At 30.8% G+C, this 8867-nt stretch overlaps 1 pseudogene; it reads right to left on the bottom strand.

The window, feature by feature from the left end:
* Positions 1-300: 300 nt before the first annotated feature.
* On the bottom strand, positions 301-4231 carry LOC138190838 (NADH-ubiquinone oxidoreductase chain 1-like; annotated as a pseudogene).
* Between the last annotated feature and the right edge of the window lie 4636 nt (positions 4232-8867).

Here is an 8867-nt window from a genome sequence, read left to right as displayed (position 1 = left end):
ATAAATTTTACAGGATTAAATTTTTATCCATTCAGACAATTTCTATTTTGAATATTTATTAGAATTGTATCAATACTAACACGAATTGGAATAAGACCTGTAGAAAATCCATTTATTATTTTGGGACAAATTTTAACATTAGTATACTTCTTTTATTTTTTAATATATCCTATATTAACAAAAATATGAGACTATTTATTAAATTAAATTAACTCTACAAATCAATGAACTTGAATAAGTTTATGTCTTGAAAACATAATATGAAAGTTTTAAATCTTTTGTTGATTTGAACTTGAATAATTAAATTTTTAATACAATTTTTGATAAAAAACAATAAAATATAAATTTTGAACCCATAAATAAAATTAAATAATTTAATGAAACAGGTAAAATTTTTTTTCAAGCCATTATCATTAATTTATCATAACGTGAACGAGGCAAAGTTTCTCGAATTGAAATAAATAAAAATCTAATAAAAATCATTATTAAATAAAAAATAAAACTACATAAATCGCCTACTAAAAACATTAAAACAAATAATATGCTTATAAATAAAATTCTTGAATATTCAGGTAAAAAAATTAATGAGAATCCTACACCTCTATACTCAATATTAAACCCAGAAACCAACTCTGATTCCCCCTCAGAAAAATCAAAAGGTGTTCGATTTGTTTCAGCTAAACAAATAATGAATCAAACAAAATTTAAAGGAAAAGTTAAAAAAATAAATCGAATAAATTCCTGATATAAACTAAATGAATTTATTGAATAACCTTCAATTAAAAATAAAATTGATAAAATTACTATAACTAAACTAACTTCATAAGAAATTGTCTGAGCTACAGTACGTAATATGCCTAAAAAAGAATACTTGGAATTTAAAGGTCATGCAGAAATCATAACAGGATAAATTCCAATATCTAAACAACATAAAAAAAACACCAAACTTAAATCAAATGAATGAAAATTAGTAACATAAGGTATTGTTATTCAACAAATCAATAATAATATTAATATAATTAAAGGAGATAAAAAATAAGGAAAAAAATTTGATATTAAAGGAACAGAAAACTCTTTAGAAAATAACTTAATAGCATCAGAAAATGGCTGTAAAATACCTACAATTCTAACTTTATTAAGCCCTTTACGAATCTGAATTAAACCTAAAACTTTACGCTCTAAAAGAGTTAAAAAAGCCACTCTAACTAATACCATAATAAGTAAAATTAATCTTCTTAAAAAAACTATAATCAATTCATCGATATAAATTACTAATTGTATAATAAAATATACATAAATAAATTCTAAATTTATTACATTAATCTGCCAAAATAGTTAACAAATTTAATAAAATTCATTTTAAATAAAAATATAATAATTTGAAATTATGGTCCTCTCGTACTAAAAATTTTTAATAAAATCAAGGATAGAAACCAACCTGGCTTAAACCGGTTTGAACTCAGATCATGTAAAATTTTAAAGGTCGAACAGACCTAAATTTTTAAGCTTCTACCCCCAAAATAAATTTTAATCCGACATCGAGGTCGCAATTTTTTATGTCAATAAGAACTTTAAAAAAAATAACGCTGTTATCCCCAAGGTAATTTAATCTAATAATCTGAAATAGAGGATCAAAAATTCATTAATTAATGTAACACAAAATAAAAAGTTTATCAAATTTGACTATCACCCCAACAAAATAATTATATTCATTTCATGAAAATAAATTAATTAATAAAATAAATATAATTATAAAACTCTACAGGGTCTTCTCGTCCTCTAATAAAATTTAAGCTTTTTAACTCAAAAATTAAATTCAATAACTGATAATTATAAGACAGCCTCAATCTCGTAAAATCATTCATTCCAGTCCTAAATTAAAGAACAAATTATTATGCTACCTTTGCACAGTTAGAATACTGCGGCTATTTAAAATTTTCACTGAGCAAATTAGACCTTTTATATTTTATCAAAAAGACATGTTTTTGTTAAACAGGCGAATTAAATTTTTGCCGAATTTCTTATAATTAACTCTCATATAAATTTATATTTATAAATCATATAATATTTACCAATTTAATCATTATTTCAATTAAATAATTAATAATTAAATTATTTTGATAAAAAATTAAATTAAAACTAAAATTCATAAATAATATGTATATATATGTATATATATATATACATATAATTTTATAAAATTATTACAATTCTCAAATTAAAACTAATTCTAAGCCTAAAATATAATTATATAATTTAAAATCTATTATAAAATTTAGAATTAAAGCAAATCCCTTAAAACTTTTATGTCAAAAATAATTATTTTCATTAATTAAAATAATGAATAATGATATTCAAATTAAATTTATTTATCAAAAAACTAGATAACTTAAAAAACGAAAAACGTTTCATTTCTGTTGAACAATTAAAAATAATTATTAAACATTGAAAATAATTTGAAATTAAATAGATCTTCTCAATTCGAGAGAAATATTAATTTATATTATTTTTTTAATTAACCCTGATACACAAGGTACAATAAATAAAATATACTTTTTTAAAAATTTTGTTTTTCAAAACATTTCAAATTTCTATCAATATACAATTGAACGATAATTTGAATTATTTTTTCTTTTAACAATACTAAAATTATAAATTTAATAAAAATATTTTTATTAATAAAAAAATTTTAAATGTAAAAAATATAATTCATTAATTCCAAATTAAGTTGAATTGAACAACTATATAATTTATTGTAAATAAAAAAATCCTTCTAAATAATTTGAATTCCAAATACACTTTCCAGTGTATTTACTTTGTTACGACTTATCCCATTTTATAATGAGAGTGACGGGCGATTTGTACATATTTAATCCTTAATTCAAATAAATATAATTTTAAATTTTACTATTAGGTCCAATTTCAAATAAATATTTAAATTCAATATCCAAAAATAAAATTTTTATTGTAATTCATTTAAACCTCAATATAAGCTACATCTTGATCTGAAATAAAATTTCTATAAAATTTAATGAAAATTAATAATTTTAAAAAAATATTCTGTAAACGAAAATAAATAAACTCAATTGATTAAAGTAAGATTTATCGCGGATTATCGTTTGATAAACAAATTTCCCTAATTAGTTTCAAATACAGCCAATTTTTTTAATTTTAAAGAACATAACTATTAATTATTGAAATATAATATTAACATCTGAAATAATAGGGTATCTTATCCTAGTTTAAATTTTAGATTCCATGAAATAATATATATATATATATATATATATATATATATATATATATATATATATATATATATATATATATACATATATATTAGGGTGGTCCTTATTTGGGGTGTTGACGAATTCCGATAAGTGCGCCCCCTAGACACGTTTGAAATAAATTAAAAAAAATGTGTGCGAAAACGGAGCGCTGTAGTCCAATTAGAAGACGTGCCTGTGAGCTCGTTTTGTTTTTCATTTGAATAACATGGGATTTTCAGACTACTTCAGTCATTATGTTTTTGAGTTGTCCCCATGAACGCAAAAAATTCTTTTTTCACATAAATCTGTTGTTTATGGGTACAACTACGCGTATATTTTTCCACAAGTCGTTATCACAACCTTTACGCCCCCCATCCCCCTGATATTATACACGACGTCAAATTGATCAACGTGAGAATACCTCTTTTTAGCCGCTTGGTGCTTGACAGTATTTCACCAATTAAAAGGCAGTCTTATTAACGTCATAAGTTTGTAAAAAAAAATAATTGTACATGTGGGAAAAAATATGTATTTCAATTAGTGTATTTAAAAACACATCGTTTATACTTTATACTTTTTTAAAAAGTGATAATTAAAATTAAAATGTTTTGATCGCCGTCTGTTTTTCTGGATCGGGAAAGATTTTACGATATTTCGAGATCCATGAACAACAGATTTATGTGAAAAAAGAATTTTTTGCGTTCATGGGGACAACTCAAAAACATAATGACTGAAGTAGTCTGAAAATCCCATGTTATTCAAATGAAAAACAAAACGAGCTTACAGGCACGTCTTCTAATTGGACTACAGCGCTCCGTTTTCGCACACATTTTTTTTAATTTATTTCAAACGTGTCTAGGGGGCGCACTTATCGGAATTCGTCAACACCCCAAATAAGGACCACCCTAATATATATTGTATATATTATACATCAATATATTATACAATAATTTAATAAATATAAATACATTTATTTATATATACATATTATACATTAATATGATTGAATATAAATGGAGGTAATTAAGTTGAATGATTCAATAAAGTAAGAACATAATTAATTTGAATAAATTATTTTCCTTAAATTGAAGAATAATTAATGTTTGAAAATTGAAAATATGAAATTAAATAAATAATTATTCATCTATCTGTATGTTTTCTTCAAACCTTATAATAAGTTTTAATCCATTGTACAAATGTTCCAAATTACAATTCATAAAGTAAACTAAATGGCATTTTCTTAATAAATAATATTTTTATTTTTATTAATATGTGAGCAAGTAATTGGAAAATATATAGGATTTTTCTCATAATTATATTCATTTCTGATGAATTCAATTAATGTAAGAAAAATTTTTTTTTTTAAATTTCTCTTTTTTTTGAAAGTGAATTAAAAATTATAATACACATATATGTATATTATACATTGATATATCATACATTAATATAATCAAATATAAATACATCTATTTATATATATATATATATTATCCATTAATATAATTAAATATAAATGGAGGTAATTAAGTTAAATAATTTAATAAAATAAGAAAATTATTAATTTGAATAAATTATTTTTCCCCAATTGAAGAATAATCAATTTTTAAAAATTCAAAACATGAAATTAAATGAATAATCATTCATCTATCTGTATGTTTTTTTCAAACCTTGTAATAAGTTCTAATCCATTGTATAAATGTTCTAAATTACAATTCATAAAGTAAATCAAATAGCATTTTCTTAATGAATAATATTTTTATTTTAATTGATATGTGAGCAAATAAATAAAAAATATGTAAGATTTTTCTAATAATTATATTTATTTTTGATGAATTTAATCAATGTGAAAAAAAATTTTTTTTCAAAAATTTCACTTTTTTTAAAAGTAAATTAAAAATTACAATATATATATGTCAGAAACACACAAATAACGTGTGTTAAAAATAAAATAGAGACAGCAAGAGTGTGCTCTCAAGACACAATAAATATCTCACTGACGGCCGCAGTGACACAGCGTACAGAATTTATTAAATGATTCGATACAAAGATTAAAAGATGCAGAATAATCGTTATAGAGAGATTTCTCGATGGTGGTGCTGGCGGAGTGTATCGCGCAGAGCCTTTTCAAAGTATGTTCTTTCTGACTCGATGACTCGAGCGAGAGTGCCCGGAATGCATTCCCCAAAAGCCTGAGACCTCTTCGTCCTTCTTTATTCGTTATGACCTAGGCCTCTACGCGATACAACACACTCGTGGTACCTGCACCACGCACCCCCAATAGGCTAAGTATTTCTTAAACTTCCTGACGACATCTGGTCACTCGATGTTCGACTTATGACCCTCCATAAACGTCATAAAAAGGTCGAGTGCGTCGTCCGGACTTCGTCCTCGACTGCGATGCGACACGGCCATACTGACTAGCACGCGTCTCGAGTGCCCAGTATTCAACCATTTAGTTCACTTCTGAAACACAAAAACAGGCATCGAACGATCGAGCATTAGTTTACGTTTGGCTTTCCTGACTCTACAAGTTCGTCCGTGTCCTTTATGCTTTTGCTGTATTTTTTTTTTTTAAATACTCTACAGTCACACTGTAGGTCCTATTACCAAGACACAAATGGCTCTGTAGGCATGCCCCACGCATCCGTGCAATTTCTAACCATTGTCCACTTACAATAGCTCTGTAGGCATGTCTTCCACATCCATACATGTTCTAACTATCGTTTTCACTTACAATAGCTCTGCAGGCATGCTCTAAGCATCCGTACACGTTCTAACTATTGCCTTCATCCACAATAGCTCTGCAGGCATGCCTTACGCATCCGTACATGTTCTAACCATTGTTTCCATCCACAATAGCTCTGCAGGCATGCCGTACGCATCCGTACATGTTCTAACCATTGTTTCCATCCACAATAGCTCTGCAGGCATGCGTACGCATCCGTACATGTTCTAACCATTGTTTCCATCCACAATAGCTCTGCAGGCATGCCGTACGCATCCGTACATGTTCTAACGATTGTTTCCATCCACAATAGCTCTGCAGGCATACCTTACGCATCCGTACATGTTCTAACTATTGTTTCCATCCACAATAGCTCTGCAGGCATGCCTTACGCATCCGTCCATGTTCTAACTATTGTGACTCGTCGAATCATTCTCAAGTTACATTTAGGCTTTGGGTTCGAGGATTCTGAGTGATAAAGTCCAGCGAGCATCGAGAGCCAAAGTCGCACTCTCGAATTGAAACAATGATAACCCACAGAGCGCCCTGCTCTCTTTCGGATTTCTACACATAAATCCGACTCAACCAGAACCACATGTTCTCTCCGAATTCTCAGCAGAATTCGAAAACTAACAGAATCAACAAAAATGCACGACCACTTATTGTACCGACCTACGTGGGCACAATCTCTCTGCAAACCCCACGTTCGCGCTCATGAGCACAACTTTTGGTGCCGCCACAATTTTACAAAAACCCACGAATCGCTACACGATTCCGTGGTCGTCTTCTTCACTTTCTGCGACATAGCTGTCCTGACTCGTCTCATCCCCTGGAGCTGCAATCAGTTTATCATGAGATACCTTAATGCTACTGCGACCTCTCAATCCAGAGCCTACTTTCTTGACAAGATACCTATCGTTCGAAAGCACCGCAACGACTTCTACGGGACCGCGATATTTCGCGTCCAACTTCGTCTTTATCCTGTCATTGTTTCTCACCATTACAAAATCTCCAATTTTGAATGGCTCAACCGGTTTGTTCTTTCTATCGAACCTCTCTTTCTCCTTCGTGGCTTCCGCTGTCATGCTACTTGCAGCCTCTGCCCTAAGTTCATTCAAATTATCGTTATCGGTTTCCACGCTACCGTGCTTCACGCGTTCAATCTCAATTGCATTCATTTTTGTACCAAATAAAATCTCAGCGGGACTCTTCCCTGTTGTTTTGTGAACAGTCGAATTTATCGCAAGCTGCACTCTGCCTAACTCATTTTGCCATCTCTTTCCCTGGGCCTTGCTTACCGATAGCATATTCCTCATGGTCGACATGACCCTCTCAACCTGACCGTTAGCTCTCGCCGTCCCTAAAGCTATTAGATGTAACACGATATTCTTTTCCTCACAAAATTTCTTAAATCGCGCATTTGTAAACCCTGAACCTTGGTCACAAATGATTCGTTTCGGTACCCCAAAAGTAAACGAGTGTTTCTCAATCTGATTAATTGCTGTTTCCGCGTCCAAGCGGTTTATCCAATTTAGTGTCACGAATTTCGTAAATCCGTCTATAATTACGAAAACGTACTCTTTCTTCTCAGAAGGACCTGATAATTTGCCTGATATGTCTATGTGAATCGTACGCCACGGAGTCTCGTCTTTTTCTATCGGATGTAGCTGTGCTTGAGATGGTCTCGATACTGATTTGCAAGTTTGACACAGAATACAATTAGCTACAAATTTCTTTACTTGCTTTGACATATGAGGAAACCAATAAAGCTCGTACAGTTTGTCTAAAGTCTTTTCCCAGCCTAGATGGCAAATATTCGCGTGTACGTGATGTATGAGCGACCATACCATCAATCTGGGTACTATGGGCAATGTGAATTGCTTACCCTTCCTCTCTATTGTTCGCATCAAGATTTTATCCTTTATCGTATAAGTTTTCGCAGCCTCTGATCCGTCAAGTACTTCGCGGTATAAGGTTTTTATTTCGTTGTCATTTTGTTGAGCTACAATTAACCAGTCGTCAGCTAGTTCTATTATTTTATTAGCGTCGACTTTATTGACTTTCATTACGGTTCCCTCCGAAACAGGGTTTCTTGACAAAAAATCGGCGTGCTTCATTCTCTCTCCCGCGCGATATTCAATGTCAAAGTCGAAGAATTGTAAAAATGCCCACCAACGGTAAACTCGTGACGTTAAATCTTTTTTAAGGCTCGCAGCCTTCAGTGAGTTACAGTCCGTTACAACTAGAAATTTGCGTCCAACTAGGTACTGTCTAAAGTGCTTTATTGCATTTACAACTGCAAGGGTCTCGAGTTCATACGAATGATAACGGGTTTCAGCGTCTATCGTACGTTTGCTATAATAAGCGACCGGATGTTTTTCTATGTCAACGCGTTGGAGTAATACAGCGCCATACACGAGGGCACTAGCGTCAGTATGCAGTTCGAGCGGAAGATTAGGGTCGAATATTCGCAGCAACGGTTCTGATGTTAAATGTTCAATGAGCTTGTTTCTAGCGTCGGTGTGTTCGTCTGTCCACGTTATCGTCTTGGTGCTACCTGCAGTCAGTTTATAGAGAGGAGCTGCTACCTGCGAGAACCTTGGTATGAACCTACGAAAATAAGATGCTAATCCTAGCAATTGCCTTACCTGGGTCTGCGTTCGGGGGATGGGCGATTGCACCAGTGCTTCGATTTTTCGAAGGTTGGGCCTCAGCTCTCCGTTCGATACAGTGTATCCCAGGTATTCAATTTGCGTTTTCAAGAATTGACATTTATTTAAATTAAACGAGAACCCACTCTCAGCCAGTTTTGTCGTTACAATTTTCAGTCTATCAAAAGCTTCTTGTTCGGTTTTGCCAGGTATAAGGACATC

The sequence above is a fragment of the Neodiprion pinetum genome, chromosome 4 (assembly GCF_021155775.2).
Source record: "Neodiprion pinetum isolate iyNeoPine1 chromosome 4, iyNeoPine1.2, whole genome shotgun sequence".
Taxonomy (NCBI): Eukaryota; Metazoa; Arthropoda; class Insecta; order Hymenoptera; family Diprionidae; genus Neodiprion; species Neodiprion pinetum.
Note: the sequence above shows the minus strand (reverse complement) of the source record. Positions and strands in the feature narration are given on the sequence as shown.